The following is a 9,344-nucleotide window of genomic DNA, read 5'->3' on the forward strand; positions in this document are numbered from 1 at the left end:
ATTAATATCCTATTAGTAGGCTTCCTTTTCTTTTTGAGTATTAATGTGTGCATTCTTGCATGATATTTCTAACTAGAGATAATCCATGTTGTGACTTACTTGCATTATGTGTTTTGTTAAATTATATATTGCATTTTAGGCCCTAGAGTGTATGTGTATTGATTGTGAGACCTAAAGCAAGCTAAAATACTAATACAAGTAAGAGTTTTGTATGATACTTGGATTATGATGATTAATTGATAAAATGGTGATTAGAGATCCTCCTTTTATTTTTGTGATTAAGGGATTAAGTAATGAAAATGTGTTTTATGTGTATTGTGATAATGTGATATGTTGCACAGATTTGCTTTAGTTCATTGAGTGTGATCTGGGTAGTATTTGTGGCTCTTGACTTTTGGTAAAAATTTTGGAGACTTAAGTATTGTGTAAATGGTAAAAATAAGTAAGTTTTAAAAAGAGCGTTCAATTTTTGATTGAAAGATAATTTAGTTATAAAATTAAAATCATTAGCTAGAGTTAAGAAAAATTCTTTATAAATACTTAGATCTCATCAACAGAACATTGGACGAAGAAATTGGGTCTAGTTACTATCAAATGACAGTAAAATTTATTGCCAAAATCATGCAATGTGCTACAGTGTATGGTGCTTGAGCCCGGGCACATGGTTTTTTTGCAGCCCGGGCACATGCCTTTTTTTTTGCATTGAATAACTATTTTTCAATTTTACACAAATGCCTTGATTTTGTTTTTTTGGTGATCCCATACTTTTGCATATCTACCAACTCTGATTTGTTGTAATTTGTAAATATTTTTTGAGGTGTTTTAAATGATGAAAATTTGGAATTTTATTTGTGTAATTTGACAAATTTGAAGGTTACATTGATGTATGGAAATTAGAGATGATTAGTAAGGATGTTTAACTTAGAGATTTTACAGAAATTAATAACAAAATGCAAGTAAAATACAGAAATTTAAAGTTATATTTTTTTATTCCTTTTTCTCACAAAAGCCACATTAACTCCCGTATCGAATCTGAAAAGTTAAATTCAAACGTAGCATCCAAGCAAATAGCGAAAATTATATGTATCTTATTAAACATAATTTCTGGATAATTGAACCAGCAAAAATCAAATGGATTGCAATTTTATCCCCCGAAAGAAAAAAAAAACTACTAACCAAATGGGGGAAAAAATCTAAAAGAAGAAAGATGCGAATGCCTTTTTCTTTCTTTCTTTTTTTGGTGAATGCCTTTTCCATTGTGCAATTCTTATGCAACATGCAGTAATGTAAGATTTGGAGTTTTTTTTTTTTAAAAAAAAGAGGAGCCCTCTGTTTTGGGTTTGATCGAGGTTAGAGAAGGAATAATATTGCAGTCAGATTACTTCACTCCGAAATTCAAAACTAGATATACGAATACCTAACAGAATAGGAATCTTGAACTCTAAACTTGATATTAGTCAATAAATGTTTCTTTTGAAATACCTCTAAGCTATTTCATTTCAATACTTTTGGTAGACCCTATCCATTTTTGCACATGAAAAAAAAAAACTTAGCAATAAAATTAAAAGAGGAATCCGGAACTCTAAACAAGATATAAGTCAATAAATGTTTCTTTAGAAATACCTCTAATAAGAACATTCTATTTCATTTCAATGTTTTGGTTGTCCATCTATTTTTAAAACAGATGAAAAATAGTTTGAAGTATTACAAATATTTTAAGATTTTTTAAGTACATAAACTTCACTAATACAAGCACTAAAAAGGCTCATAATTTGATCCAAACTTACCTAACAAATTACATATCAAAAAATGGGTAAAGAAGGGTAGACAAAAAGGCTCAAATTACAATAGTGATAAATAGTCATTCAAGATAAAAAAAAAAGGGAAATAATGCCAAAGGAAAGTTAAAAAGAGAAAAGTTGGATGAAATAAGAAGAATTTGGGAGGAGAAAATAGAATTATCAGCTTTCTTATTTCCATAATATCTGGGACATGAACCATCCCTCCTCTTGCTTATGTACATAAAAAAACTCACACTCATGAACTTAGTATATTCATATTTTTTTAGAGTATCCAATATTTTAAACTTCCCTCATATAAGAGTAAATGAACTTTAATAAGGACCACAATTAATTCAAATCGAGTTAAGACTGAATCGTTTTTAGTGAAGAGTTCTACTATTAACACCGTCATATTCTTTAACCTTAAATTTAAATTTTTTGTTAAGCTTATACAACTTTCTTATCAATTAAATCAAACATATGAATATACTCCTTGTGGGGCATGACTTGGCTGCTTTCAGGATCTGATTATCTGACCTTTAATTTAAGACCCTTTTTACAGGCTTTTGCCTCTTTTTTTATTCTGAAAACAAAGAGAAATTAAAAAAAAAAAAGGAAATAGGAAGCTAAGTAAAAATGGGAGGCTTGTGGGCTTTAAATAGGGGACACATAACAGTCACATGAACAAAGCTTGTAAAAGTTGTCATCCAACTACTCTCGCGTGCGTCCCTGCTCCCCCCTCATCCCAAACATGGGTTTTAATTATCGCTTTTTCCCATAAGAATTATTTTGTTAGTTTTTATTCTTTTAGGTAATCGACTTTGTTAGTTTTTAATATTTATAATTTGTGGTAAATTTTATATTTTAATGGAAGAAAATATTTTTTTATTTATTGTTTTCATTAAATTTGTTCAAATTAATACATCATGTAGTCAAAAAATTTAATTTTACGCTCTTGTAATTAAGACTCATCCCATGCATTGCATGAGCACAGAATTAACGATTAATCCTTCCAGAAAGAACTTACTCTGATGTGTGGGTTAGAAAGAATTGGTAATAGTTGGCTAAAAAAGAGTTAGAAATTCCATTCTCTCTCCCCCTATCTCAATTTATAACATATTTTTTTTAACAAAATTATACTCCTACATCACAATAAAATTTATTAAATACAGTTTTTAATATTAATTTTTCTCTAAATTTTCAAAAATAACCTTCGTTAATAAGAAAGAGGGAAGGAAATTTATTTAAAGAGTAAAAAATAATGAAAGATAATATTGGATAATCATCATTAATAAAATATTTTTTAATACTTTATATTTGGAGACACCAAATTACCTTAAAAAATATTTTATAAAACGTATTGATGTTGTAGCCTTTATTAAATCACCTTATGCAAAATATGTATTAAGTCAAATTATTCATTTAATTAAGTTATTCTGGCCAATCTAAATTATTGTCTTAGATTGATACCATTATTAATAGACATGTTTATTTAATTATATGATTAGCATCAATTATATATTACCAGTAACTTATGAAATGTGATAAAATATTGTAATATAAACAGACAAAATAAGAGTTTGATGCAAAAAGAATATTACTCCTTTCGTTGTAAATTATAAGATCTTTTAGATAAAATTTACATATCAATAAATCTCATTAAATACACTTAACAACCTTATCTTTTCAAAAAAAAATATAACTTTTAAAAATACTAATCATTTAATACATTGAAAAGAAAAGGGATAAAAATTAATTATAGAAAGATAAAGGATAATATTAAAATTGGTGCATTTAGTAAAATCTTAATCTATCCAAAGTATCTTATATTTTAAGTGTAGAAATTCTTAAAAAAATGCTCCATAATTTAAGATAAAGGGACTATAATTTAGTGTGAACGATATCTGTTAGGAAAAAAAAAAACTGACTAGAAAAATACATGCATAAAAAATACATGCATATATATCAAACATATATAGTTGTTTAGGCATCACTTTCTACACCCAACCATACTCACTGGCAAATAACTGTTAGTCAAAATTAAGTTGGCGCATTGATTTGTTTTGGTTATGAAAATTATTGTTTTGGTTAACAGAGTTGAACTTTTTATCCCCATTATATTAATTTATGTTTGTCCTTATCAATATAACCAATACACAGATAAAAAGTGTTTTTGTCTAATTTTATTGTTTTTCTTGATAATAGTCATTGAATAAAATAGTTATACGATAATAAAATGTGTCAATGTATTTATTGGAAAATTTGATAAGAAGTAAATAAATTATTCGTAATAAAAAAGTAAATGAATTATTTATATATACAAGACAAACAAAAAAAAAAAGGTGTAATGAGCAGAATTATTTACAACTTGTTTAATAATTCAATTCATTTTATTAAAAAAAATCAGTTCATTTCCTACTCAATATGAAAATTTGAGCTTAGTCAAGTCCTAAACAGGGAGAAATTCTTTAAACATATATTTTTTTTTACCGGCATTAAGCTTGAAATATTTTTTATGCAAGCTAATACGGTACATGTAAGAATTAAAAAATATTTTCGACTTTTTAAAACAATTTTTACGAAAAAATTCTATAGTGATGATGATGATGATAAAATGTTAGTTAATGATAAATTATAATCAAATGAATAAATGCTATGGAGCATTGGAGCTATAGAAAAAGCAAGAAAAATAAAAGGAACAACAGGAACATCAATCATTGAGAGTAACATGAATCAGGAGTTTAGTCACTCGAGGGAGTGGCACCTGGCATGGCGTGGCGTTAGCAATAATTTTTTTAAAATTTATCTTTATTTAAAAGCACAAATCTTTTGGTAAAAAAAAAAAAAAAGCACAAATCTCAAAACAAAACAAAACAAAAAAGGGCCCCTCCGAAGTGTACTCCAACAAGGTAATTTGCCGGGGAATGATAAAAAAGTCGCAAGCTAAAATTAATGATAATTAGGTTTGATATTTTTTTAAAAAATGAGTTATTAATATTGATTCAAAAAATTATGAGTAAAAATCTCAATTGCAACCAATTAAAATTGACTTGAGAGGTAGGAGACTTCATCATTAAATAAATAGTTAAAAGTTTAAATTATAGCTTTTTTTATACTCTCCCGGTCTTATGCATAAAACACTTTTTAGAAGTAATTTTTAATTCAAAATATATAATACATTGTAATAATTAAACTACTTCGTTCAATTTTACTCCTTTTTAATTAGCATGAAGCTATTTGATGTAATTATATATTATTTAAAATCAATAGTAAGAATGAAAGTACATCTTATTTTTTTATAATATTAAAAAATTAAATTTTTTTGATAAAATAGTTAAAAGCATCTTATAATAAGAATGAAAGGAAGTATGTAGCAATTTAATTAAAAGTAGTTTAGTATTTGCCTTCAATACTGCAAAGGAGATAATCTATGAGTTGGACGGAATCAAATATAAGGTATTAATTAAAAATTAATTTAAAAATTTAGAATTAGCATTTATCTAATAAATCTAAAATTAATATATTATTTATTTAGTAAAATTTTATGATTAAAATGTAATTATACTAAAAATATTATGATAAAAATAAATAAAAGCAAGAGGCGGCAACAATAAAAACTAGTAGATAAATTTAAAAATAAAATTTCCTCTCCAAAATCTTTTCAAGGAGACTCTCACTTTTCTCTCCACAATAAAGTGAGAAAAAATATTTTTTTTTTGCTTTTGCTTCTCATTTTTCTCTCCCTTTCACTTTTCTCTCTCATCAAGCATAGCATTAAGAGTTATATTTAGAATTAAATATTTTATTTATAATTAGAATTTTTGAGTTTACAAACAAAGGTCAAGTATAGTAGAAGAAGTTATTTTCTCACAACACAGTAAATCAAGATTTAATCCTCTTACTTTTCTCTCCACAATCAAGTGAGAAAAAATAATTTTTTTTTTCGCTTTTCCTTCTCATTTTTCTCTCCCTTTCACTTTTCTCTCTCATCAAGCATAGCATTAAGAGTTATATTTAAAATTAAATATCTTATTTATAATTAGAATTTTTGAGTTTACAAACAAAGGTCAAGTATAGTAGAAGAAGTTATTTTCTCACAACACAGTAAATTAAAATTTAAATTCTTACTCAAAAAGATATTCATATTTAGTGTTATGTTTTAAATATAATCTCTTCCCATAAGATAATACATGAGGTAACAAAAAAAATCCTGAATTTATAATTATTTATTTGGATTGCTATTTTTTTAAAAATAAGGTGACTTGTACACATTACTGCATGTTACTTCTGCCAGCGTTAATACTGATATTATAAATAAAAGATTACCGCCATATCAGACAACACCACCATCTCACATTCTCATTCATTTCTTGTTTTCTTAGGAAGTCAGAACCTCTGCGAATTCAACCACTGATCCCAAGGGGCAAGGGCAGAAATGGAACCCAGAACAGGATCCTCCTCCTCTGCATTTCTATTCACCAATCTCTCTTCTCTTCTTCTTCTTCTTCTTCTTGTGCTCTGTTTCTCAGGATCTGCCAGAGCTTACAAGAACTACACAGTCGGAGATTCTCCGGGTTGGTTCGACAATCTCGAGAAACCTGATGTTGATTACCAGAATTGGGCTTCTGACAAACACTTCTCCCTCGGAGATTTCCTCAGTATGTATCATCTTCTTCTGTTGATGAGCTTCTCTTGATGTGCTCTGTTCATAACTTTCTTTTAATCTTTATTATTGACTCAGACTTTATATATACTTCTCCTCGACCCTTTTCTTTCTTTATTTCTACTGTATAATTACATGATTTCAGTTGTTTCATCTGATTCTTCCAAATTGTCTTGATCTATTTCTTCCTTGGGTTTAAATATTGGACACTGATCTGGTTTCTGGACAGAACCAGATTGAGGTAATAGTGTAATACAGAGAACTGTGATCACCTTTAGTTATATCAGTTTTGAATACTGAGTTGAGGGGATTTGGGGATGAAAAAAAATGATAAAAGGTAGGAGAATTTTTTTTTAAAATTTAAATAAATATTGCTTTTTTTATTTTTTAAAAATATATTTCAAGAAATTAAAATATTGAAGTTAAATTAAATAAATAAAAAAATGTCCAAATTATTTTCCTATTAATTTTCTTGCATTCTCTTCAGATCAAGCATATTTCAGACAGTAAAATTTTATCTTATTTGAAATTTGTCTACATTGTTCGATATTATATTGATTAATATAATAATATATGGTACCATGAGTTGCACCAGGATAAATATACATATAAATAAATACCTTTGGTGAAAAAACATTTAAATATATTATTATCATCAGAATAAAGTTCGGCACAGTAAAAGTAAAATTATGCACTTCGTCCGCTTTTATCTATAAATTATTTTTTAGAATAAATGGACGGTGATAAGTCACTTCGCACAAAAAGATAAATCATTAATTATTTTTTAAATTTAATTTTTTATAGCTTTTTATGAGTAGATTAAAATCTTATATGTAAGAGAGAAAATATTTTAAAATATGATAATAAATTGAGAAATTTTTTTCTTTTCCAAATAACATCAATAGTTTAATTACCTTGATAAGATAATTAAAAATAACTTATTTATAAATCCTATAGCAAGTACATGAACAGTATACTGTTAAACACATAATGAATTAGGATTGACACGTAAGTTGAATTTTCTAGTATGCATATTTATTTCACAACTTGAAAGCTTGACCTCACTTTGTTATATCATCGATTGCTTTTGTGTAGTTTTCAACACAGATACCAATCACTCGGTTTACAAACATACAACCACACTACGTACATACTATGTGACTATGACGATGCACAAGACAAAGACACAACCGAGTGGTCAGCTTCAGATCCGTCGAACACTGAAGTCCGACCGGTGACGGTGGCTGTGCCGCTGGTGAAGGAAGGGATGACATACTTCTTCTCAAGTGACTACGACGGCGAGCAATGTCAAAATGGGCAACGTTTTCAAATAAATGTGACGTATGGACAAGGGTTGCCAAAAAGCTTGAGAGATAACCCTAGTTATGTTGATTCTTCTCCTTCTCCTGCATCAAGCCCAGTTTCTGGATCTGATGACGTGGCACCAGACACGATCGTTAATGGAAATTTTACAAACCCTAAAGGATCAGCAACAAGTGATAAAGATGATGATGATGATGATGTGAAGGTCAATTCTGGTTCTGTTTCAGTATTGATTCTGCAGAACTTCATGACAAGTTGTGTGGGATTGTTGTTTTGCTTGGCTTTGCTTTCTTGGTTTTAGTTTGTTATGGGAATTTACTTTATTATTATTATTATTATTTTTAAAAATTACAGTTTCCATATTGCTTTGGTTTATTTCAAAGATTTTTCTTATTATTGTTATTATTTATTGGGAATGCTGAGCCATCAAATTAATCATGGGGGTTAATTTGATTAGATGAGGTTGCATTGCTGTACACTAAATATATAATGCAGTATTATATTCTCTGTCCTTATGGTGATTTATTAGAGATCATGGTTAATTATTGCCTAATTTTTGTTTTTTTGGAGAATGACAATAAAGTCCTATAACAAAAACTTTATGACAATTAGGTACTCAATATTTTTTTAAAAAATTAAAAATATTGATTTAAATGGTTATGAATTGAAATTCTAATTACAAACTGAGATTTATATTTAAAATTTAAAATTTTTATTTGTAATTAGAACTTCAGAATTTATAATTGTCTAAATTAATAATTACAATTGATATTTTAAAAAAATTTATTGGGGATTTAATTGTTATAAATTATTGTTTTAGGACTTTAATTTCATTCTCCTATCGTTTTTTTTAGTGCTTTATGTTGTTGTTGTTTTTTTTATTTTGTTCAATTAAAAATATTTTTTAGAATTCAAAATAATTTTTTTTACCATGTTTCCTTAAAAGTCAAAAAACAGAGTTTTAAAAATTGAATAAAAAAATCTTTTAATTGCTTTCTGAAAAAAAAAAAATAGACCAGTATGATTTACTAATCTCTATTTCTAAAACATATTTATCCTAATCCTAGCCAGTAGCCAAAAGAAATACTCATCTTTCTTGGTTACATAACTCAAGTAATTTGATAACTTTCATTATAAATGGTGAAATATGTAAAAAATCCACTATTTATCAGCTATACATAGCATGCTTTGTTATCATGCAATTCAAGCTTTAGCTACCTAGCCTTTTTTTCCCTCAGAATCGTACCTTCCTTTTGTACTCAGATTCTGTGGTACAGAACAAAAAAATGTTTTGTAGATGCTAACGGAAGCCTACTCTGAAAAAAAAAAAAAATCACTTGCAAGTTGCAAATGGAAGCTTGTTATGTTTTTTTTTTTTTTTAAATCTTGCATGAGGATAGTTTCTTTCCTTTTTTTTTTTTTAATTAAATTTTTGTTTAACGAGGCCAATCCTTTATCATGTTAGACCAAAACGTTAAAGGAGCCCAGCCTAAAACACAAAACAATCCCGCGTTTCATATGAGGAGGGGCAGATTTTTGCAAGGACCAAAATGTTGACAGTTATTTTTTAATTACAA

The 9,344-nt window shown here is 27.5% G+C and overlaps 1 pseudogene; it reads left to right on the forward strand.

Moving 5' to 3' along the window:
- Positions 1-6,130: 6,130 nt before the first annotated feature.
- On the forward strand, positions 6,131-8,278 carry LOC129304168 (blue copper protein-like; annotated as a pseudogene).
- The last annotated feature ends 1,066 nt before the right edge of the window (positions 8,279-9,344 follow it).

This window comes from Prosopis cineraria, unplaced genomic scaffold (genome assembly GCF_029017545.1).
Source record: "Prosopis cineraria cultivar Desert tree isolate PC_DT_omini unplaced genomic scaffold, ASM2901754v1 PC2, whole genome shotgun sequence".
Classification (NCBI taxonomy): domain Eukaryota; kingdom Viridiplantae; phylum Streptophyta; class Magnoliopsida; order Fabales; family Fabaceae; genus Prosopis; species Prosopis cineraria.